Below are 26,403 nucleotides of genomic sequence, written 5' to 3' on the forward strand. Positions count from 1 at the left end.
ATTACAAATGAGGGAAACCATGGAAACTGTTTCTTTGTGTCTTGTTTATTTTATTTAGAAGGATTTTTTCCAAGTCTTTCCATTTCTTTATGAATTGGAAGCATATAATTCCTCTATCTATCTATCTATCTATCTATCTATCTATCTATCTATCTATCTATCAAACCACATTTTGTCAATTCATTCATCTACTGAGTGGCATATTGGTTTAAAACATGATTGCATGTAAGTATCTCTTAGGGTCATTCAAAAATGACAGATGCCACCTCTCCAGACATACTTAAATCATGAATTCTACGTAAGGAAGGATTTTTTTGGTGGTACAAGTGTTGAGAAATATGGATGAGAGTGTAATGTATATATTCAACTGAATTAGGCAGGATAGTAGTGACAAAATATTCCCTTGAGAAAGATATAGGAGGCTGCCAGAAGTATGAAGAAATTCAGATAATTTTGAAGAATTTGGAAATGCAAGCTCAAGTATGTCTATTTAATTGAAAGTTATGTAAGTGCAAGGTCAAAAGATGGGGAAGAGAAGAAATTAACTGACAGCAGATCATTATCCTAAGTTAGAGTATAGAAAGACATAATCTAGAATTTGGAGGAAGATGTCAGAAGAGAAGTTGGAGGCTAAACAATCTCTCTCATAGACAGCAGGTTTAATGTTCCAGTGAACAGTTCTAGGCTAGAGAATCACACCCAGTTTGCCAGCACAGTACAGAGAGTTAGGCCAGAGAGGGAAAATTCAGGCAAGGAGACAGATCTGAGCAGCACAGGCGGGAGCCGCCATACCTACAGAGTCAAAGACAAAGATGCCAGACAGCACACAGATTCTACTCAACACCAGCAAGAACTGATAAGGAGCAGATATCTTCATCCTGCAGATCGCAGACCAGAGATGGCCCAGGAAACAAGACTCTGGCGTGAGTAGAGCCCTGATATCCTCACTCCTTCTTAGGTTCAGAGGAGGGAAGGACACCCTTCCCCCACCACCAGAGATCTCCACCTTTGATACTGACAAAGGCACAGATGAGAAGCTAGCTCCAACTAAGGCCTTGGAAGCCTTGGGAAGTAGATCACAGGAACCTGACCTGATGAGCCAGGCTCAACTCCACCCATGGGAAAGTCACCTATCCCAAGCAGAGGAACTCTGCCCATGGAGGAGTGGCTTTCCTCACTGGGTAAATAGAGCTAGAGGCTCCCCCTTCCGAAAGTAGCCTAGACAATCAATTGAAATTCAATGAACATAAACACTGAGAATGGCTCTAGGCTGGGCTCTGTGAGTATCTCAGAAACTAGCCCCTCAGGGAAAAGCTACTGTTTGCTGAGAATCCTCAACCATACCTAGAAACTAGCCTCATCACACTATCTCCAAACTAGAGGAAAGACCCATCTCCCTATTTTTGGAATACTCAAAGCAGTTCCACCTCCCACTGGACTAGCGTGGGAGGAGGATCATAAAATCCTGGGTTAGGCAGCGCATTTTTCTGCCTGCTCAAAGAAACTGACTTAAGAAACCAATCAAGCCACGGAAAATCAAACACCAGAAGCAGACCAGAGACTCCACCAAGAGACTCTTTATGGACACACTGGAGATTCAGGACCTTCCCATTCCCCCACCCCAATAAAAATCAAAGAACTCTTATTGTAACTTTTTATTAATTTATATTTTTCAACTTATTTTCTATTAATCATTTTTCATCACATAATTTTATTTTAGGTGTATATGTATGTATGCTTTGTTTTTAAATCTCTTCTGACCATTTAGTGCCCCCTTTATTTTGATTTTTTTCATGTATTTTCTCTTTATTTTTTGCATGACATAATTGCTGGTCTGCTCATCCCCAGATATATACCCTTCCTCGATTATTAAACTTTATCCCCCATTATGTACACACTTAACCCAGATATTTATTACTCCATTCACAACCTCTTAGGCTTAAATTCTTTAATAGCAGAATTATCTCTTTTTACTTATGTAATTTTCAAGTAACTAATTTTAAGAACTTTTATTTTTTAGTTTTTTTATGTCTCCCTTCTATTCCTCCCCTCCTGTCATCCTATCCTTTTCTTCTCTCAAAATCATTTCTTTAAATTTAAATAATTTTAAATTTTTCACTTTTTAAATTTAAGTTTTTCTTTTTCCATTTTTAATGTCTCTTCTATGAGAACTTTCACTACCAAACTCATTCTATGAATCAATCATAACCCTCATCCCAAAACCAGGCAGGGACTCATCAAAGAAAGAGAACTATAGACCCATTTCTTTGATGAATATTGATGCAAAACTTCTCAAAAAATTTTTGGCCTATCGACTTCAACAATTTATCCAAAACATCATACACCACTATCAAACAGAATTCATTTCAGGGATGCAAAGCTGGTTCAATATATTCAAATCAATTAGTATAAATCATCACATCAACAAGAGCAAGGATAAGAACCACATGGTTATCTCAGTAGATAGAGACAAATCATTTGACAAGATCCAATGCCCCTTTAGGATGAAGGTTCTGGAAAAAATTAAGAATCCATGGAACATTCCTCAATACAATAAAGGCTGTATATGACAAACTTACAGCCAGCATTATACTTAATGGTGAAAAACTAAATCCATTTCCTCTTAACTCAGGAATGAGACAATGATGTCCACTCTCTCCACTTCTCTTCAATCTAGTATTGGAATGCCTAGCTATAGCTATAAGACAAGATGAAAACATAAAAGGGATCCAAATAGTGAAAGAAGTAAAACTCTTCTTCTTTGCAAATGACATGATCCTGTAAAGAATCCCATGGATTCCACTCCCAAATTACTCAAGGTGATTCAAAAGTTTGACAAAGTAGCAGGGGATATAATTAACCCCCCATAATCAATGGCTTTGCTCTATGCCAACAATGAGAAAAGTGTGGTTGAAATTAGGAAAGCAACTCCATTCATAATAGACCAACAGAAAATAAAATACCTAGGAATTAACTTAACCAAAGAAGTGAAGGACCTCTATTATGAAAACATTAAAACGCTGAAAATGAAATCAAAACAGAACTTAGATAGTGGCAAAAACTCCCATGATCCTGGATTGGAAAGATCAACATCATGAAAATGGCAATACTTACCAAGGGTATCTGCAAATTCAATGCGATATTTATCAATATTCCAACCTCATTCTTCAAGGAAATAGAAGAGGAAATCCAAAAATTCATAGGGAACAATAAAGGACTCTGAATAGCAAAAATGATCCTTAACAGAAAGAACAGTGTTGGCGGAATATCAATAGCAAATTTCAAACTCTACTACAAAGCCATAGTAATCAAAACAGCTTGGTACTGGCACAAAAACAGACTTCAGGACATTGGAATAGAATTAAAAACTCAGAAATGAACCTACAGACCTATAGCCATCTAATCTTTAATAACGGAGATAAAAAAGTAGAATGGAAGAAAGACAGCCTGTTCAGTAAATGGTGCTGACAAAACTGGTTAACTACTTGTAGAAAACTAAAGCTAGATGCTTATATATCACACTGCACCAGAGTGAACTACAAATGGATCAAAGACCTCAGAGTCGAAGCAGACATTCTGAAATCATTACCAGATGGAATAGGAGAAACCCAAGGTCTCCTTGGCACAGGCCAAAATTTTCTTAATAAAGACCCAGACACACAACAAATCAAAGAATGGTTGGACAAATGAGATTGCATAAAATTGCAGAGCTTCTGCATGACATAGCTAGCAAGATCAATAGAAAGCCAATGGATTGGGAGGAGATCTTCACTAGCCACACAATGGACAAGAGTCTCATATCTAAAATATACCTGGAACTCAAAACATTAAATCTCCCAATAACCAATCCAAAAAGAAACAACTGCCTAATAAATAAGGGGGCTAAAGTCTTAAAGAGAAATTCTCTGAAGAGTAAAGGATGGCCAATAGACACGTGAAGAAATGCTCAACCTCTCTAGCCATAAAAGAAATGCAAATCTAAACAACACTGAAATACCACCTCACCCCAGATAGAAAGGCTGTAATCAAGAACTCTAATAAAAAACGCTTGGTGGAAGGGATGTGGAAAGAAGGGAAACTTACCGCATTGTTGGTGAGAGTGTAAACTTGTTCACTCACTTTTGAAAGCAGTATGGACGGTCCTCCAAAACTTCACATGGAGCTCCCCTATGATCCAGCAATCCCACTTTGGGGCATTTACCCAAATGATCACAAACAAGGCCACACTAAAGCTACCAGGACAACTATGTTTATTGAAGCATTATTTACCATAGCTAAGATATGGAATCAACCCAGATGCCCCTCAGTAGATGAATGGATCAAGAAAATGTGATATATATACACAATGGAATTCTATGCCTCCATCAGAAAGAATGACATTGCAAAATTTGTTAGGAAATGGAAAGACTTGGAAAAATTTATATTAAATGAAATAAGCCAGGGCCAAATAAACATAGGTCCTATGGTTTCCCTTATTTACAATATCTAGTATATGTCTGAGTCAAGCAGAAAATGTCAGATTAGTTGATGTTAGGGAAATGAACCCCAAGATAAGTATTCAAATGTTTTTTTTTTCTTTCATGCGATTGTTTCTAACATATTTATAAGATTATTTATTTGTTGCTTTGTATATCCATTCCCCACGGTATAACTCCTACTTTCACTGCATTTGATATTGTTATAATTTGTGGAGATGAAGGGCAAAAACAAATCATTTAACTAGGGATACAGGTGGACCCATTGTAACAATGAACTGTACAAGTCGTTATGTCAAGAAACGAACTTTACAACTTTGATCGAGGAGGTGGGGGAGGACTGAGTATGGGGGATGTGGGATGAGAAGTAATGGGAATGGGAAACAAAGGAGGTAGCTACAATGCTTGAAAAGAAGTGTACTCATTATCTTGCCCATGCAATTTAACCCCTCTGTACAGTATATTCACAATAAAAAAAAGGAAAAAATGAAATATACTCATTATGTTTTCCATTCAATTGTAACCTCTCTCTGTTTTATTTTCACAATAAAAAAGATATAATCTATAACTTTCAAGTTAAAAAGAGACCAATATACTACCTCCCACTTAATTTAGATTCATGCAAGATATTTACTTGGCTTTTTGCCACTATAATGCTCCAAAATAAGTGAAAATTTATAAGAACATTTATGTGATTGTCATTACTTCAACGTGACACCTAACTGTGATGTCTTCTTTTTCTCACTTTGCTCTTTGAAAATACTCCCTAAATTGATGATGTTGGTGTTGATTAGAGAGTCAGAGTTAGGGGCTTCTACTTATATGATTGTCCCTGAATGGTTTAAAGCAGTTTTTTCCCGAGTTCTCCAAATACATCATCTGACTGTACTTTGAACACACCCTCACACCTGAAATTGTCCTTCAGCATTTCCTTGGCACATTCTATTTTGTGCCTTTGTCTTTTTTTTGCACGTTCCTTTTGAGTTCACAGTTACTCTATTCCCATTTCATCTGTACAAACTGCTAAGAACATTGTCCAAATACCACTTCTTGTTTGCCCTCGCCCAGTCTATGTATGTGGGTACTTTCTCCATGTTAAGCAATAGGGTAGTGCTCACTATCTGAAGGGGAAAGTTCCACAGTATAACCCTATGCTCACATTACAGGATGTAGAATTTAAAGCATTTTGAAATAAGCCATTATACTAGAATTGAAAGGCTCCTTAGGGACATTTCAGTGAAGCTGTATGTTCAACCTAATATTTGGTGTTACTTTTCCTACATTTATAATGGATAGACTGATAAGATACCCAAACATATCTAAATGTATGTCAATAAAACCCCAAACTGATGTGGATACATGGGTAACTCATTGGAACTGTAGGACAATTTAGACTTGTCTGTGCTGTAGTGCAATCTACAATCTCATGGCTAAACAAAGGTTTCAAAAATATTCACAGAGTACCTCTATGTAAAGTTCATGACAGTTACATCTGTATAATTCTTTTAAGGTCAGGATAAAAGTATTTGTTCCCAACATTTAAAATCAACAGGATCTGTTGAATTCCTGGATCCAGAATTGTATGGCTTCACATTCATATCTCAAAATTTTATCAATATGACATATCTCTATCATTTTACAAAAATATTGTTCTTATTGAACTTGTGTATATCCTTTTAGTTTTCAAATCCAAATAGCATATTTCTTACAATATCTCTGTAACAGTTTTGACCTTTTCTCCCTGCATTTTTTTCCTTTCTTTACTTCTGTAAATCTGTGTTTATTACTTTCTTGTTTCCTTATTTATCTCATTCTTCGAATCTTGTCCTAACTGGTGCTCACATTGCTCACAGTTTGTCAGAACTTTCCATTTCGTCTTCCCTTTAAAAATGCTCCACGATTTTACTATTCTTTTTCATATTTCTGGTCATAGGTATTTTTATTATGTCTAAAGAGACCTATCTTTACATCTTTTTAATATAAAATTTAGAACTATCAGAGACTTTTTTCCCCTAAATCCATCATTTCCACCTGTAGTCCTTATTGCCAAGAATATCACTAATACAGTTGCGTGGCTAGAGACATAAAACGCTTCAGATTTCTTCTTAACCTTTTACTCCTGCCCAATAGTTAAGATGAATGATCAATATTTTCTCAGTTTCTGTCACTAATATGATTTCTATGTACTCCTTTTTTGTGCCCCGGACACCAGCCTGTTTCATGTAATCATCAATGATCACCTAGATTTAAGCCACTTTTCCAAAGTATTTTTCTCCATAGTCTTTTCATATTGGTCCTCTCCATCACCAAATTACTGGTTCTTGTAAGCACACAGAGTGAAGAGCTCAGACACAAATTATAGTAGCATTATTTACTCATTACATTGACTGTTGGCCTTTCATTTCTCATCTGTAAATGGATGTACTCTACCAGAAATATTGAAGAATATATTTGTTGAGTGCTAGAGAAACAAAAAAGTAAAGTGAAGAGTCTTTACATTTTCCACCTTAGCTTACAAATAAAAAAAGAGTCAAATTCAGTTTGTTGGTATAAAGTCACAAAATGTTTCATGCACGTACAGAGTACTGCTATGATTGTGTGTCAGGGAAATGTGATCAGAGACAACTTGGAACATGCTGTTGCTCTTCTCAGAAGCAAGAGTCTATTTCAAAAACCCCTGAAACTGACCAGCTCCATTCTTTCCAGGTCAATTACCTGGGGAAAATTGGACATTTCCGGGAAACATACCTGGATGTAGTGAAGGCCAATCCTTTGAGGTGAGCAATAAGTACTAATCATAGCCAGGGGAAATGTCTGGTGGTATTTCATGAGACCACTATTGGAGATGTTACTGGCCAACTGGAGTAGAATCTGTGCTTTGGTTCCATTGGCCAACCCACACATGAACATTCTCAAACACCATAAATTACTGAGGAGAGACTTCTTAGTTATCAGGTCATTCAAACTTCATATTTATAACTATGCTACTTAGGGACGCCTGAAAATTTTCCAAAGAGTTTAAAGCTAGAAAGTAGAAACAGGAACTCAAATTAGTTTTATTCTGTTGATCTCCACAATCTATGATCTCCATAATCAAATTATTCCAATATGTGCTTTTATTTATCAGCAGGGTTTGTTAATTGAAAATGCCACCATGGAAAAGTAAGTAGGAGCCACTGGTAGGATTGAATGGGAAAGAAATAGGTCTAAATACGATACTTGACCAGATACTTGACCAGATAAGAAGGTGATAAATGAAATGAGCCCAAACATTGGGACACAAGTGGTTTTTTTCTTTATTGCTATTGTTCTAACATATGTATAATGTTCCATTTGATTTTTGTTTGTTTATATTCTGCCCGCCCTGAAACAGCATAACCCCTGTTTCCAATGAGTTTGATGTTGGTGCTCTGCATCTTGTATATACACTTCTCTAGTTTGGGGAGAGAAATGGAAAAAACAGAATGCTTAAATGGGAATACAGGTTGACCCATTGTAACAATGAGAGGCACCAGACACTGTTGAAAAACAAACTTTACAATTTAGGGGGTGTGGGAAGGAGTGTATAAGGTAGTTTTGGAGCTGGGAGGTTAGGGATGGTAGGGGAAATACAAAGGAGGAGGTAACAATGCTTGATGGGAAATGTATGCTTTACCTTGCTCATGTAACTAACCCCTCTATACAGTATTTTTACAATAAACATATAAAAATAAAAGAATAAATATACTTCAAAGGGAATCTCTGTGGTGGTTGGAGGCCAATGCTACAGAAAGACTTACAAGGATTTAATACTGGCAAAAAATTACCTAAAAACTGAGATGATGCTGAGTATAATCCTAAATGCTCAGGTGGCTGTATTCTGAAGATCTGTGTTTGAAGCCAACCCAGGCAGGAAAGATGAGACTTTTATTTCCAATGAGGCTGTAAAAAAGATACTACATTTTGGTAGCTTTGAGTTGTGGCTAAAGTGGACAATGCCCAGAGCATGAAATCAAACCCAAGACCAGCCCCCAGTCACTTAAAAAAGGTTGTGTGTCTTTATGTGTTGGCAGATCCCTTTACTAGTTTGATGATAGAACAAGCATTTTAACAATGAGTTATTGTGTCAATATTTACCTCTTTAGTAATTGTTTCATAGTAATGTGTGCATGGTTGCTTTAGGCCTTGTATAACAGGTTTGGTTCAGTAACTGACTGAAAATCTGCCTTAAACAAACCATTTTTTAAATCAAAATATCTTATTGGATACTGCTGAATAGGAAAGTCAGTGCTTATTGGTTGGAAGAAAAGAAAGCAAAATCAGATGGGAGAATTGTAGAAGTTAAATCTTGAAGTGCTTCACTGATACAAGCACTTCCCTTGTAAAGGTAGTCAAAACCCTGCCAATGCTATTTTAGAGAAGTACCAGGGGCTAGAGGCATGGCACTAGTGGTAGAACACCAGCTGGGTAAAAGTTGGTTATTTTTCAAATGGCCAGGTGTTCTGGATTTGGTTGATTATTAAAACTTTTGACTAGTTTGAAAGGAGTCAAAAATTTGAGCCAATATGAAAGATGATTCCAAAGTTCAAATTCATGGGAGCCAGTGGTGAGCTGCCTGTCCAGTGTGTTTATTCAACTTGAGCGTGTGACAGACAGAATGCCTTCCACAGAAGTAAACTTTGCTTTGCAGAGAAGGTGTTTGTAGGATACCTTAATTGCCCACTGTATTTCCAACACAGATCATCTGTGCCATTCATGAGGGATCCTTGGAGCCCCTCATAGGCGACACATCCAGCCTCCCTGTTGAGCCAACCTCCTGATGGTATAAACATGCCATCCTTGGTAGCTGATAATGGAACTAGATATAAAGTTAATTTGCAACATCAAGAAGAGCCCCAAACAGGCACCCTCAGAAGCAAGCATCCTCATGCCTTGGCCTTGGTAGAAAAATATGAAACTATGTATCCTGCTTTGGTACATGTGTCTTTGTAGGGATGGTGTATGAGAGAAGTATCTTAGATTCATGCTCTTAGACTCTTTCTGTCTAAGAGTCTTGGTCTGCAAATTCATTTGTCCATTTAGGAAGAGAGAAAAGTTGAGATAGAGTCATCTCTGAGAAAAATCTCTAATAATGGAATCGAGAAAAGGAAAGAACAAGATACAGTCTGAAGGGCAAAGTGCACGAAAATATCTTTTTCCATTACAACCTGTAATTTAAGAATTCTAAACCTAAGAAGCCCAAGAAAATTGGAGCTTAAAAGCTTCCCTCAGACATTCTTAATATTGTCTTTTAGGGAGAATGTGGGGAAAGATATGAAAATATGTGTTAAGGCTGATTTTTGTTTTTGAGGTCTAATTTTAATGTTCACTTGGTAAACTAAATCCTCTATATCCCTGTCTCTGTGTAAATACCCATCAGCATTAAATATAAAGTGATTTTGAAAAAATAAAAATGACTCAGAAGAAATTATAAATGCAAAACAATCTTCACAGAAGCAAACTGTCAGAAATATTTCATGACTTTAAAAAGGATAAAGTGGATGAAGTTATGATATATTTAGAAGCACAACAATGCACAAAATGTAAAAAGATATTCATATATTTCATTATATAACCCAAAGCAGAAGCAAATGTTGTTTAGATGATTTTTTAAAATACAGTCTCTCTGGTACTGGGAAGGTGGCTCAATGGTAGAGTGCCTGCCTTGCATGCATGAGGCCTTGGGTTTGATTCCTCAGCTTCACATAAGCAGAAAAAGATGCAAATGGTGCTGTGGCTCAAGTGGTAGCACTAGCCTTGAGCTGAAAGCCAGAACCCTGGCCCCAGAGTTCAAGCCTCATGACCAAAAAAATCCAAATTAAAAACAAAACAAAACAAAACAAAACACAGTCTCCCACTTTTTTGGCCTCAACACTGTAATACCTCTGCTACAGCCTAGGTCTAGGATTTTAAGTGTGGACATTTATCAGTATTCCTGATTCAGATTCTACTTGACCATTTTTTAAATAAATATGTTGTTATTAATTTTCCTCTTTTTAAATTTACATGCACCTATAAAAAATGGTTTGGCTATCCCAGTAACCTTCTCAAAGTACCTCCTAATGACAACTTACAAAAAGTTGTATCCTATTACAACAAAGAAAACAATGCTACAAATAAAGTAAGCCGATAATTAAGTATTAATGATTAATAAAATAAAAAACAAAACAATTACCAGAGTTTTCAGTATTTAAATTGTACTATATATTAGATTTTATTATTGTCATATATCTTTACAGTTAACAGTGGCTAAGATTATGATGTTCAACAAGAATTTTATAGGCTATGAGTAGTGGTTAAAGTCACCCACTAAGATTACCATTTGTGGTTCATCTTGTAATTTGTATATGTTTTATATCTTCATTTGTTCCTCGCTAACATATAAAGTAAGGAAGTGCTATAGTTTTAACAGAAACTGTGTAGATAAAAAAGTCAACTCTTTATTCTGGTTCTTTACACTGAGACTTTGCAAGGTCTCATTAGTAAAGTTTCTAAACTCTGAAATGTACATACTTAGTGGTATATATCTGCTACCATGAATCTTAACTATTTTATAGAAAAGAATTATGACTTGCCAAACAGACCTAGTTTGGGCATATATAAGCAAATACCCCAAATTAAATACATTTCAAACATTAAAACTTTTAACAAACCTTAACACTTACTGTATTGTTCATTATGACAGGTCCCTTGTATAGAATAATTGAATTCTGTCTCCTACACATCTCTTGAAAAATAAATATCCGGAATTATTTTTTATTTATTTTTTATTGTGAACATACTGTACAGAGGGGTTACAATTACATGGGCAAGATATTCAGTACATTTTTTATCAAGAATTGTTTCCCCTTCCTATCCCTCCCCAGCCTCCCCCCGCCCTCCCCACTAACTCCTCACCCCCCCCCCCCCACACCAAAGTTGTAAAGTTCGTTTTCCACATGACAACTTGTACTTCTCATTGTTGCAGCGGGTACATCTGTATCCTTGTTTAAATGACTTGTTTTTCCCCTTCTCCTCCACAAATTATACCAACATCAAATACAGTGAAAGCAGGGGTTATACTATGGGGGAGGGACATACAAAGCAACTAAGAAATAATCTTATAAATGCATTAGAAACAAATGAATGAAAGGAAAAAAACATTTAAATACATATCTTAGGGTTCATTTTCCTAACATCACCTTATCTGACCGTTACTGCTTGACTCATACATATACTAGATATTGCAAATAAGGGAAACCATGGGACCTATGTTTCTTTGGGCTTGGCTTACTACACAATATAATTTTTTCCAAGTCTTTCCATTTCCTAACAAATGGGGCACTCACATTCTTTCTGATGGAGGGTTAGAATTCCATTGTGTATATATACCACATTTTCTTGATCCATTCATCTACTGAGGGGCATCTGGGTTGGTTCCATATCTTAGCTATAGTAAATAATTTTGCAATAAACATAGTTGTGCTGGTAGCTTTAGTGTGGTCTTGTTTGTAAACATTTGGGTAAATTCCCAAATGTGGGATTGCTGGGTCATAGGGGAGCTCTATGTGGAGTCTTTTGAGGAACCTCCATACTAGTTTCAAAAAGAGGTTGAACAAGTTTACACTCCTACCAACAATGAAGTAATGTTCCCTTCTGTCCCCATCCCTTCCAGCATCTGTTGTTATTTTCCTTGGGTGAGGTCGTATCATAATGTTGTTTTAATTTGCATTTATTTTATGGCTAGGAAGGTTGAGCATTTCTTCATGTGTCTATTGGTCATCCTTCTTTCTTCTTCACAAAAGTTTCTCTTTAAGACTTTAGCCCACATATTTATTGGGCCGTTGTTTCTTTGAGGATTTGTTGTTGGGAGATTTACTTTTTTTAGTTCCAGGTATATTGTAGATATGAGAGTCTTGTCCTTTGTATGGCTAGTGAAGATGTTCTCCCAATCCATGGGCTTTCTATTGATCTTGCTAGCTATGTCCTTTGCCATGCAGAAGCTCTGCAACTTCATGCAATCCCATTTGTCCAACCGTTCTTTGATTTGTTGTGTTTCTGGGTCTCTATTAAGAAAATTTCGGCCTGTGACAAAGAGACCTAGGGTTTCTCCTATTCCATCCTTTAATGTTTTCAGAGAGTCTGCTCTGACTCCGAGGACTTAGATCCATTACGAGTTGATTTTGGTGCAGGGTGATATGTAAGGATCTAACTTTAGTTTTCTAGAAGTAGTTAACCAATTTTGCCAGCACCATATACTGAAGAGGCTGTCTTTCTTCCATTCTATTTTTTTAGTTACCTTATCGAAGATTAGATGGCTATAGGTCTGTAGGTTCATTTCTGGGTTTTCAATTCTATTCCATTGGTCCTGAGGTCTGTTCTTGTGCCAGTGACAAACTGTTTTGATTACTATGGCTTTAGAGTAGAGTTTGAAATTTGTTATTGATATTCCTCCACCAGTGTTCTTTCCGTTGAGGAGCGTTTTTGCTATTCGGGGTCTTTTATTGTTCCATATGAATTTTTGGATTGCCTCTTCTATTCCCTTGAAAAAGGAGGTTTGAATTTTGATATGTATCACATTGAATTTGTAGATAGCCTTGGCAAGTATTGCAATTTTTACGATGTTAATCTTTGCAATCCAGGAACGTGGAAGTTTTTCCCAATTCTAAGTTCTGTTTTGATCTTCTTTTTCAAGTTTTTAAAGATTTCATCATAGAGGTCCTTCACTTCTTTGGTTAAGTTAATTCCTAGGTATTTTATTTTTTGTGGGGCTATTACAAATGGAGTAGTTTCCTAATTTCAGCCACACTTTTATCATTGTTGGAAAACAGAAAAGCCATTGATTTTGGGGGGTTAATTTTATACCCTGCTACTTTGCCAAAGTTTTGAATCAGCTTGAGTATTTTGGGAGTGGAGTCTATGGGATTCTTTAAGTACAAGATCATGTCATCTGCAAAGAGGGAGAATTTTATCTCTTCTTTACCTATTTGGATCCCCTTTATGTTTGCATCTTGTCTTATTGCTGTAGCTAGGCATTCTAAAACTAGATTGAAGAGAAGTGGAGAGAGTGGACATCCTTGTCTTGTTCCTGAGTTAAGAGGAAATGGCTTTAGTTTTTCACGATTAAGTATAATGCTGGCTGTAGGTTTGTCATGTACACCTTTTATTGTATTCAGGAATGTTCCATGGATTCTTAAGTTTTCCAAAACCTTCATAATAAAGGGGTGCTGGATGTTGTTGAATGCTTTTTCTGCATCTATTGAGATAACCATGTGGTTCTTATCCTTGCCCCTGTTGATGTGATGAATAATATTAATTGATTTGCATATATTGAACCAGGTTTGCATCACTGAAATGAATCTTGTTTGATCATAGTGTATTATGTTTTGGATGAATTGTTGATGTTGATTGGCCAAAATTTTGTTGAGAAGTTTTGCATCAATGTTCATCAAAGAAATGGGTCTATAGTACTCTTTCTTTGATGAGTCCATGCCTGATTTTGGGATGAGGGTTATGATGGCATCATAGAATGTGTTCGGTAGTGAACTTTCTCTTTCAATTTCATTGAAGAGTTGGAGGTGTATTGGTGTGAGCTCTGATTTGAAGCCTGTGCAGAATTCCTTTTTAAAACCATCTGGTCCTGGACTTTTCTTAGATGGGAGGTTTCCTATTGTTGTTTCTATTTCAACACTTGATATGGGCCTGTTAAGATGGTTTAACTCATCTTCGTTTAGTATTAGCATGTCAATATTTGCTAGGAAAATGTCCATTTCTGCCAAGTTCTCAAACTTATTAGATAAAATTTTGAGAAGAATTCCCTTATAATGTTCTGAATCTTGGTTGTTTCTGTGATGATGTTTCCACTCTCATCTCTGAGTTTATTTATTTCGGTGTGTTCTCTTCTTTTTCTCATAAGATTTGCTAAGGGTTTGTCAATTTTGTTAATTTTTTCGAAGAACTAAATCTTTGTTTTCTTGATTCTTTTTATACTTTTTTGTATTCTAATTCATTTATTTCTGATTTAATTTTAATTATTTCTTTCCATCTACTGGATTGGGGTTTATCTTGCTGCTCTCTTTCAAGGAGGTTCATATGTCTCGTTAAATTGTTGGTTTCAGATCTCTCCAATTTGTTGATGTAGGAACTCAGAGCTACACAGTTGCCTCTGAGTACTGCCTTTGCTGTGTCCCAGAGGAGCTGGTAATTTGTGTGCTCATTTTTGTTGAATATCATGAAAATTTGAATTTCCTTTCTAGTCTCTTCCATGACCCACTCGTCATTCAATAGTGTGTTGTTCAGCCTTTGTGTGTTACAGGACTTTCTTTGGTGGCATTCGGTGTTGAGTTCTAATTGTATTCCCTTGTGGTTAGAGAGAAAGCATGATATCACTTCAATATTTCTGAATTAGTACAAGTTTGCTTTGTGACCTAAAATGTGGTCTATTTTGGAAAATGTTCACTGCGCTGCTGAGAAAAACATGTATTCTGATGCTGCTGTGTGAAATATTCAGTAGATGGATGTAACAACTAGTTGATCTGTGCAGTTGTTTAGATCTGCGGTTTCTCTGTTGAGGTTTTGCTGAGTTGACCTATCTATTGGGAAGATTGGTCCATTAAAATCGTCAACAATTAATGTCTTTGGATCTATGTGGGATTTGAGGGAAAAGTAGTGTTTATTGGATAAATTTGGGTGCTCCATTGTTTGGTGAATAGATATTTAGAATTGTAATATCCTCCTGAAGGAGGGATCTCTTAAATAGCTTGTAGCGACCTTCTTTAGCTCTTCTCACAAATTTTAATTTGAAGTTATTTTATCTGATATTAGGATTGTAACTATCAACTGTTTATGGGGGCCGCTTGCTTGGTAGATTTTGGTCCAGCCTTTAACATTGAAAATGTGTTTGTTTTTACGTGCTAGATGTGACTTCTGAAGGCACTAGACAGAAGGATCTTGTTTTTTAATCCAACTAGACAGTCTATGTCGCTTAAATGGAGACTTAATTCCGTTAATATTGAGAGATAAGACTGGGAGGTATTTGGGAGTTCCTGCCTTGTTATCCACCTTTCTGGGGGCCCCAAAACCTGGGTTCTTCCTTTGGTTCTTGGATTCTCAGTTTGGGTGCAGTTTCTTGGCCTTTATTATGGTCTTGTTGGTTTTCTATGTGTAGGACATCTTTAAGAATCTTTTGTAAGGCTGGTTTGGTGGAGATGTATTGTTTCAATTTTTCTTTGCTTTGGAAGTTTTTTATTTGGCCTTCAGTTGTGCAGGAGAGTTTAACTGGGTAGAGTATTCTTCCTTGGTAATTGTTTGATATGAGAGCATGGCATACATCATTACAGGCTCTTATTGCCTTGATTGTCTCTGCTGAGTAATCTGAGGTGATTCTAATTGGTTTCCCTTTATAGCTGATTAATCTTTTCTCCTTCACAGCTTTAAGGATCTTTTCCTTTGTCTGAGTTGATCCTGTATATTATAATGTGACTGTGGGATGTTCTATTCTGGTCTGGTCTATTTGGAGTTCTAAAAGCTTCTTATATCTGAGTAGGCCTATCTTTTTGTATGTTTGGGATGTTCTCTGCTAGGATCCTGTTAAACAAATTTCCGAGACCATTAACTTCTGTTTCTAGGTGCTCCTCTACACCCATTATCCTCAGATTAGGCCTTCTGATGGTGTCTTCCAAGTGTTGGATAGATATATCATATTTCTTGGATTTCCCTTGGATGGATGTATGTTCTTTCTCTATAATATCTAGGCTGTCTTCAATCCCTGAGATTCGATCTTCTGCATGGTCTAACCTGCTGTCAAGACTTTCTAATTTTATTTTAATTTCTTCTCCTTCTAATTAGTCAGTTTTGATGGCTTCAAATTCTTTGTTGCAGCTTTGTTTAGATCTTGAATTAACGTCTTAAATTCCTTAATTGGGTGTCCAGTGTTTATTCTGAAATAACTTATTTGATTTTTTATGGTTTCCTTGGACTTCCATTCCTTCTGTTGGGTTCCATTCATTATTCCCTTTGTGGTCTCCCTGACTTCCTTCAGCTCTTTTTTAATGGCTCCCATGAATGCCTTTAGTGATCTTTGTGTATTCTCATCCTGCTCTCTCAATTCCTGTATTACTCTTTGCTTAGCTTCCTGATGTTCATGCCATCCTGTTGTTCACTTTGCGTGTTCTCAGCCTGGTCACGCCTTTCCTTCCTTTCTCTTTGAGTATTCTCTATCTGCTCACGCAAATCCTGTATCATTTTTTTGAGTACCTTCCTCACGCTCATGATATTCCTGTATAAATCTTCGGATTGCCTCTTTTCTCTCCCTATCACACTAATACATAGTCCTTTGTAGGTTTTCAATCTTTTCCTGCATTGACCTTTTGTTTGCCTTCTCTCTTTCCCTATCATGCTCATACAGAGTCCTTTGTATGTTTTCAATATTTTCATTAATCATGTTTGCCAGCAGTGGATTTTTCCTTTATCTGTTCTGTCCCCTGATTATCATGAGTGGGAGTGAAGATACCCGGACTTGCCATTTTTCTTGTGTTTTTCCAACTTACTCTGCCCATTTGGGATGAAAATAACACCAGTTTTTTGCTAGAACACTTTCTTAGTAAAGCATCACCCAAAGTCTGTATTTGCACAGTCAATATTCTGCAGATACAATCTAGTTCAACAGATACATCTATCCAACATTAAACAAGTATATATTAATCGGCTGCGAACCACAAAGAAGAATTTGGTAAACCAGAAATTATTAGGTTTAGGGAGAGATTTGGGTAAACAATAGGAATAGAGTGATGTGGAAAGGTACAGGGAGAGTTAACTGAGTCCTAATCTCAAAGTAGGAAAAAAGTTGGATAGGATGAAAGTAGAGAGAGAGAAAAAAAGAAGAAAGAGAAAGGGAAAAAAAGTGACCAAAATGTAGAAAAGTAAAAATTAAAAATATGATGCAGAAAGGAATACAAACTATTCAGAGAAGAACGTGAATATAATGAGAGACGGGGAGGAATATAAAGGAGATGTGAAAAACTTAAAAATAAAAATACCTAAAATATTATATAGGTATAAAGAGGTAGTGGTGCTATTAAGGAATTTAAGTCTAAGAGGTTTTGAATTGAGTAATGAATTTGTGGATTAAGTGTGTACACAATGGGGGATAAGGTCTACTAATCGACTACGGGTTTATCTGAGGATGTTCAGAACAACAATTAAGTCACATAAAGAAGAACAAAAGAGAAGAAAAGGTGAAAAGGATAAGAAAAAAGAAGAAAAGATCAGAAGTTCAGTAGAGCTAAACAAAAAACAAAAAGAATTTTTTAAAAGAAAAAGAAAAGTAAAGAAAGAAACATGCGCACACACATATACTCCTAAAATAAAAATTCTAAGAGAAAAAAAAGTTACTAGAAAAATTTTTTTCAAAAAAGGTAAAAATTAAAAAAAAGTTTCCAAAAACATTTTTTTATAAATGGTACCAAAAAAGAAAAAAAGAAAAACAAAAGTTTTGTGAGGGGTAGGAAAAATCATGTATCTCCCTTGTGTCCATAACCAGCCTCAGGTTGGAGTCTCTGGTCTTTTTGTGGTGTTTGATTTTCCTGTGGCTTGGTTGGTTTCTTAAGTCAGTTTGTTTGAACAGGCAGAAAGATGCTCTGCTTTACCCAGGATTTTGTGATCCTCGTCCCAGGTTAGTTCAATGGAAGGGAGATCTGCTTTGAGTATCACAAAAGAGGGAGACGGCTTTTTCCTCAAGTTTGGAGATGCTGTGATGAGGCTAGGTTCTGGGTAGTGTTGAAGCCTTTCAGCAAACAGTAGCTTTTCCCAGGGGCTAGTTTGTGATAAACTCAGAGAGCCCAGCCTGGAGTCACTCTCAGGGTTTCTGTTTACTGAATTTCAATTGATTGTCAAGGCTGCTAAAGGAGGGGCAGCCTCTGGCTCTGATTACCCAGTGAAGAAAGCCACTCCTGGGGCTAGCACCTGAGCTGGGTGACTTTTCCCTGGATGGAGCTCAGTCTGGCAGGTCAGCTTAGGTTCTTGTGACCTACTAAATGACTCTAGTTTTCATCCAAGGCTTAAGTTGGAGCTAGCAGCTCCACCGAGCATTGTCAGTATCCAAGATGGAGATCTCCAGTACTGGAGGGTGAGGGATGGCCTTCCCTCCTCTGCTCCCTGAGAAGTATTGAGGAAGCATTATATACACTAAATTTGGAATGATACAGAGAAGATTAACATGGCCCCTGCTTAAGGATGACAGGCAAATTCCTGTCATTCCATTACCTAATTTGTTAGGAAGTGGAAAGACTTGGGAAATAGATTATGAAGTGTAATAAGCCAAGTCCAAACAAACATAAGTCCCATGGTTTCCCTAATTTTCAATAACTAATATATGTCTGGGATAAGCAGAAAAGGTCAAAAGCTATGTGCTTATGACAAGAAAAGATTATGTTAAGGTAAATGAACCGAAGTTAGTGACACAAGTGGTTTTTTCTTTCTTGCTATTGTTTCTCACATACGTATAACGTTCAGTATGGTTTTTTTTTTTTTGTTTCTTTATATGTTCGGACCCCATGTTAAATCACTTATTTTCACTGTATTTGAAGTTGGTGTACCTACATCTTGTATATAGTCTCTTCTAATTTTTGGATGGGAAGGAGAAAAAGAAAATGCTTAAATAGGAATACAGGTTCACCCATGGTAACAATTAGATGCACAAGACACTATGTTGTAAAATGAACTTTACAATTGAGGCGGGGGAAGGGAGGAGGTGAGTGGACTTGTGGAGGTGGAAGGGAAGGGATAGTAGGGGAATAATAAAGGAGGAGTTAACAATGCTTGTTAGGAAATGTACTCATTGCCTTGCTTCTGTAAGTGTGACCCTTCTGTACAGTAATTTTGCAATTGAAAGACCCCAGACTCACTGGGATACTTTCTCAACGGGAGGGCACCCCAGAAACCAAGACTCCAAACCAGCAGATGCAACAAGCAAGAGGAGTTTATTTGGCATTTGTGCAAACGGACTCTCTGCCCCGGGCAGTCAGAGCGCCCTGAGCAGCAGTTACAGGCATTTTTAAAGGCAAAAACCACAAATTAGCATAAAACACTCTTTGTAAAACAATTGTCTCATGGTTGGTCTAAGGGGGGGTTTACATGGTTACAGGCCTATGATTGGTTGACATTTGGCTTAGCTTGTGGTCTTGCCAGGTGGTCGTTGTCAAGGTCCATCCCGGGGATTGTTGAACTGAACTGGAACTGAAAAACATAAACTAAAACTGAAAAACATGTACTATCTGTAAGCTTTGACCTTGTCCTGGAGTGGGCTGACATCCGGACATCTGGGCCGGCCGATATCCGGATATCTGGGCCTCGAGACTCTGCCCAGTTTTATTTCCCAGGGAAGGGGGTCTGAATGCAAGCATATTTACAGAAGCAAAATCAGCAGTTAGCAAGTTAGTAATGGTAATGGTAAAGTGAGGTTTTTAATTTTTAATCTTTCAGCAATGAAAACATATAAAAATGTTCTGAGATGGAAGAGTTTATTTCCTTTATTTTACTCATAATATCGTTAAGAAATTAATGCACAACACTAATATGAAGGTATTTTGAATAAATGTGTGTGTGCCCACGCACTTGCATGTGTGTTGGCATGCTCAGAGTTTGAAATCAGGGCTTCAAAGTCTTGCTAGGCCTTTTTGCTCTATTGGTGAGCTACTAAATGAGCTACATCTCCATTCCTGGACCTTTGCTAGTTCATTAAAAGTTTTGAAAAATAATCTCATGAATTTATTTCGCCCTGATAGGCTTCCAACTGTTATCCACAAATCTCAGGCTCCTGAGTAGATATCCCCAGTAGTTAGGATTACAGGCATGATAAACCAGCAAAAGGCTTTCAGAATAACGTATAAAGTAGAAGAAAATTTACTTCACAGGGGCCTGTTTTATCATCTCCTACTTTTAAAACATTTTGGATTGATTATATGTGAATTTATTTCGTTTTAGAATTCTTAAAAGACAGTAAGTGTTAATATTTAAAAGTTTTAGTACTTTTTAAAAAGGATACCGGAACTGTGGGACAGAAGAAATATGCCTCTCTTTGTACCTCAATTTATAAGTTCTGTGCATGATAACCCAATGTGACCAAGACATTGTATGCTATTATTTCTTGGACAATATGAATATTGAATTGAGGGTGTCATAGAATGAAGAGATTTTATCTACTTTTTGTATATTGCTGAAAGACTTTTGGAAACTTTGACTCATTTTCTTCCTCACTCTGTGTGTCTTTGGGCCATACACATACTGCCTTTAATTACAATTTTTCCCAACACTAAAATGGTAATAACATTAGCATTATAGCAAATGTTATCTTAAGAATTAAAGGAAATAACACTTGTGAAATACTTAATATAAGCTTCTATGGATGAGCTTTGAGTTTAGCCAGCAGTCTTTTTTAAATACTAAATAAAATGTGATAAGTAGTACAGAAAACATTACATGTAGTGAGCAACCAGAACTAATATCTATTGACCATGCTCTGCTTCCAAGCAAGCCAGTGGGATAATTTCTCATGCTGTAAATCAAACTGGTTATCTTATGTCTTGTTAGAGTAAAAATACCAGAGACAGAACGATGAAGTTATGTTGTAGACTGAGATGAAATCGATATGAAAATGTGTAAAAATGATAAAACATAAAAGTATTTGAGCAGTATATTGTGTTTTACAACAATTAAGTTACATCACAAAGATAAAGAAGACCTAGAAGAATGAATTCTTTTTTTGTTGTCCTATCATAAGTCCTTAGATGGATGAACTCTTTCCTCATTCTTATACAGGCATCATCTGATGAGAGGAACTGTATTTTTTGTTTGCTTCCTTCCATTTATTCTTCAGTTTGAAATTTGAACCATTGGGACTGAAAGAAACCAAGGGAAATTAGATAAACAGGCTGAGGAAAAAACAATCACAGTAAAATGAATGAACTACAGCCTTGTAAAAGGTCTAAATAAATTGAGATATATAGTCACAAGTGTAAACAGAAAATGATTTAAGCAATACCATCTTATTGAAAATTGAAAAATGTTAGGAGTTGCTACATTTTTTTCTTTTCTACCTTTAATTAATTATTGATCTGGTTTAAAGAGCTTAAAGATGAGATTAACATGAAACTGGATTAAAAATGGACAAAAGGCTGCATAGACAAGTTCTCCATACAGCCCTGAAAATCGCCTGTGGGTTTACAAAGTTGTGTTTAATACAACTTCTATGCTGGCTTAATGCTTTCTGAGTAGAAGTCATTCGATAAATATAATTCAAAATTACTATGATACTACTTCATAACTATTGTAACTCATAAAAAATCAATGGAACCAGTTGTGGTGGTAAAGGCTTGTAATTCCAAGCATTTAGGAGGTTGGATTTAAGTCTAAGGCCAGTTTGGATTACTGCAAATAGTATAAACCTGCCCTTTATTACCTTTGAACAAAAGGTAATAATGTTGGTGAGTGGGGAGAAAAGGAAATTTTCTACACTCTTGGTTAGTATTCTCACTGTAGAAAGTAGTATGCAGGTTTCTAAAGAAATTCAAAGTTGAAATATCATCTGACTCACCAATCATGTGATTATTTCTCACTGGGTAATTCGTAAATATATCTATAGTTAATTCTTATTCAAAACAGCCAAGATATAAGTCAAAGTTCAGTGTTCAACTACATACTAATAAAGCAAATGTGGTACATGCACAAATATCTTTTTTTTTTTTAATTGTATTTTATTTTATTTGAGAACATACTGTACAGGGGGGCTACAATTACATGGGCAGGATAATGAATACATTTCTTACCAAGCATTGCAGCCTCCTCCTTTGTTTACCCTTCACTTCCCTTCCCCGCCTCCCCCCTCCCCCTACCCAATTTTACCCCCCTCCCCCCACCCAATTATACCCCCCTCCCCCCCCCACACCGACATTGTAAAGCTGGTTTTGACATGACATTTTGTACTTCTCATTGTTGCAACAGGTCCACCTGAATCCTTAAACGACTTGTTTGTCCCCATCTCCTCCACATGTTATACTGACATCAAATATAGTGAAAGCGGGGGTTACACTGTGGGGGAGGGACATACAAAGCAACAAAGAAATAATCTTATAAATGCGTTAGAAACACATGCATGAAAGAAACGAAAACATTAAAATACATATTTAAGGGTTCATTTTCCTAACATCACATTATCTGACCTTTTCCGCTTGACTCATACCTATACTAGATATTGCAAATAAGGGAAACCATGGGACCTATGCTTCTTTGGGCCTGGCTTACTTCACTTAATATAATTTTTTCCAAACCTTTCCATTTCCTAACAAATGGGGAAATGTCATTCTTTCTGATGGAGGCATAGAATTCCATTGTGTATATATATCACATTTTCTTGATCCATTCATCTACTGAGGGGCATCTGGGTTGGTTCCATATCTTAGCTATGGTAAATAATGCTGCAATAAACATAGTTGTGCTGGTAGCTTTAGTGTGGTCTTGTTTGTAAACATTTGGGTAAATGCCCAAAAGTGGGATTACTGGATCATAGGGGAGATCTATGTGAAGTCTTCTGAGGAACCTCCATACTGCTTTCCAAAGTGGTTGAACAAGTTTACATTCCCACCAACAATGAAGTAAGGTTCCTTTCTGTCCACATCCCCTCCAGCATCTGTTGTTGTTAGAGTTCTTGATTTTTGCTGTTCTAACTGGAGTGAGGTGATATCTCAATGTTGTTTTGATTTGCATTTCTTTTATGGCTAGGGATGTTGAACATTTCTTCATGTGTCTATTGGCCATCCTTGTTTCTTCTTCAGAGAAGCTTCTCTTTAAGTCTTTCGCCCACTTATTTATTGGGCAGTTGTTTCTTTGAGGATTTGTTGTTGGGTGGTTTAATTTTTTGAGTTCCAAGTATATTTTAGATATGAGACCCTTGTCCGTTGTATGGCTAGTAAAGATCTTCTCCCAATCGGTGGGCTTTCTATTGATCTTGCCAGCTATGTCATTTGCCCTGCAGAAGCTCTGCAATCTTATGCAATCCCATTTGTCCAACCTTTCTTTGATTTGTTGTGCTTCCGGGTCTCTATTCAGACATAAAGGGGATCCAAATAGGGAAAGAAGAAATAAACTCTCCCTCTTTGCAGATGACATGATCTTGTATTTAAAGAATCCCATAGACTCCACTCCCAAATTACTCAAGCTGATTCAAAACTTTGGCAAAGTAGCAGGTTATAAAATTAACCCCCAAAAATCAATGGCTTTTCTATATGCCAACAATGAGAAAAGTGTGGCTGAAATTAGGAAAGCAACTCCATTTGTAATAGCCCCACAAAAAATAAAATACCTAGGAATTAACTTAACCAAAGAAGTGAAGGACCTCTATGATGAAAACTTTAAAATCTTGAAAAAGGAAATCAACACAGAACTTAAAAAATGGCAAAACCTCCCATGCTCCTGGATTGGCAAGATTAACATCGTGAAAATGGCAATACTTCCCAAGGCTATCTACAAATTCAACGCGATACCTATCAAAATTCCACCCTCATTCTTCAAGGAAATAGAGGAGGCAATCCAAAAATTCATATGGAACAATAAAAGACCCCGAATAGCAAAAACGCTCCTCAACGGAAAGAACACTGCTGGAGGAATATCAATACCAAATTTCAAACTCTACTATAAAGCCATAGTAATCAAAACAGCTTGGTATTGGCATAAGAACAGACCTCAGGACCAATGGAATAAAATTGAAAACCCAGAAATGAACCTATAGACCTATAGCCATCTAATCTTCGATAAGGATGCACAAATATCTTTATCTGTTTCATCCTTAAAATAGCAAGAGAATTTTCCCATTAGCCACAACTTACAATGACCTGAAAGTTGTATTCTAAATGAAGAAAAATGTTGTGTTCTGATCTTTGTAAACACACACATACACACACACACACACACACACACACACACACACACACACACACACACACACACACCTCAAACATTAAGACGGATTTTTTTTAAATTAAAGCAAAGTGTAATTTCTGGAACATTTAGTTCACAATGTAGAAGATAGTGGATATACAGTATGACCAGGTATAGAGTTGTAATGTACAACATGAGGATACAGGGGACAACACTGACCTTACATCAGAATGAAGCTAAGTAAGTAGGAGTTGTTCTTCCTAGGGGAGCATTATTGTGTACATCAAGTATAATCTTAGTAGATGAGCAAAATAACTCAATACCTATGTACATATGACCATATAAGATGATTCTAAATGAAATGAATTCCAAGACATGTTCTTTGTTGTTGTTGTTCTTAATGTACTACATGATTTATTTTTATCTTTTTTATGTTTTCCCCACCTATGGGTTATCCGCTATAGTCACTGTATTTGATTTTGATACATTGAGTATTGTAAATATGTTGATCTAAACTGGGGAAGGGAAAGGGAAAAAACAAAATGGTGAGACAAAGGACAAAATGGGAACCTCTGCAACAGTGATACTCACAAGACAATATTTTGGAAATAATCTTGGGAGGTGCATTGGGAGCCAAGAGGGAGAAAAATGGGGGAAGGAGAAACAAGTTAGAAAAGCAATAAATGCATTACCTTACTTATGTAACTATACCCCCTGTGTACACTACCTTGAAAATAAAATTTAAATAAAAAATATATGGGAGTAGCAATACAGTCGATGGGACTAGGGGAAATTCTGTACGACAAAAAGAAGAGTAGAACAACTGTGGAGAGCAGCAATTTAACTTTAACATAGGAAGTATTAAACTAGCATACAGATTTTCAGCCTTATGTCAGTCACTAGAAAGGGAAAACAAAATGCATAATCAACAAAACAATAGAGATAAAATAGAAAATTAAACAATTGAAGTGAAGAGATGACTTGGAACAAGAATAACAAATGACACAGTTAGGAAACAATAACAAGATGGTAAATTTAATAAATATTAAATTAATTCTATTAAATGTAGTTTACATCACAATTTGTTAGAACGATAATTTACATCACAGTTTATTAGTATATACTTTTAATAATATATTAGTTATTATTGATTACTTCATATTGAACATTTAATATATAATTTTAATTTCTGCCAGGTATAGAAAAGAAAAAAATGAAACTTATTTTAATAATATATTTCATGAATTGTGAAATTAGAAGCATTACAATTTAAACAAATAATATATCATTATTGTTTCATTTCTGTGAATTAATGTAATAATTCAACGTATATTGTACACAGCACTCATTTTAATATGAAATAATAAATTATTGCACATGTCTCAGTATTAGGTGGAAGAGTTCAGCATTTTAGTGAAATTCACACCACACAATACAGGAGGGATTACTCCTCTCATCTTGATAAAATTATGGAAATTTGAATTCTACATGCATGTTAAATTCCTGCTAGGTGACATCTAAAAATTATATACAATCATATACACGAGGACTATTTCAGATTATACTTAAACATCATATTCATTAATTAAATTTTTATTATTTTGTACCAAATAAATATGTACAGAGAGACTGAATTTCTGAGTAGATGATGATGTATCTGTGCCAGATTATTCATATTGAGGCTTATTTTATATTTCTGACATTGTTTCTACAGTTGGTTTTAATTTTCCGTAAGGGATTAAGTGTATTATATTGGATATATGAAAGTAAACTGAATGTTTATTTCATTAATCCCTTGCCTCTTTTCTAATCCCAATATAATTTATCTATGTGTTTGAAGTAATGAAAATAACAACAGATATAAGCAAGATAAATCAGTCTTTAGTCGACAAGTATTTTCACATTTATTTTGATAGTTGGTCCTCTTTTACACTACAGAATATTATTCTTGGGAAAATGTGCTCCAGACTGGCCACAACTGCAGAATATTATGGTTTGATCT

The 26,403-nt window shown here is 36.1% G+C and overlaps 1 non-coding gene across 1 annotated transcript; it reads left to right on the forward strand.

The window, feature by feature from the left end:
• Positions 1-18,633: 18,633 nt before the first annotated feature.
• LOC138803571 (U6 spliceosomal RNA) lies at positions 18,634-18,743 on the forward strand. Its single transcript, XR_011364977.1, has one exon. It is a non-coding gene; the product is annotated as a U6 spliceosomal RNA (small nuclear RNA).
• Positions 18,744-26,403: the final 7,660 nt, after the last annotated feature.

The sequence above is a fragment of the Dipodomys merriami genome, unplaced genomic scaffold (genome assembly GCF_024711535.1).
Source record: "Dipodomys merriami isolate MVZ:Mamm:240054 unplaced genomic scaffold, mDipMer1.0.p SCAF_340, whole genome shotgun sequence".
In the NCBI taxonomy this organism is placed as follows: domain Eukaryota; kingdom Metazoa; phylum Chordata; class Mammalia; order Rodentia; family Heteromyidae; genus Dipodomys; species Dipodomys merriami.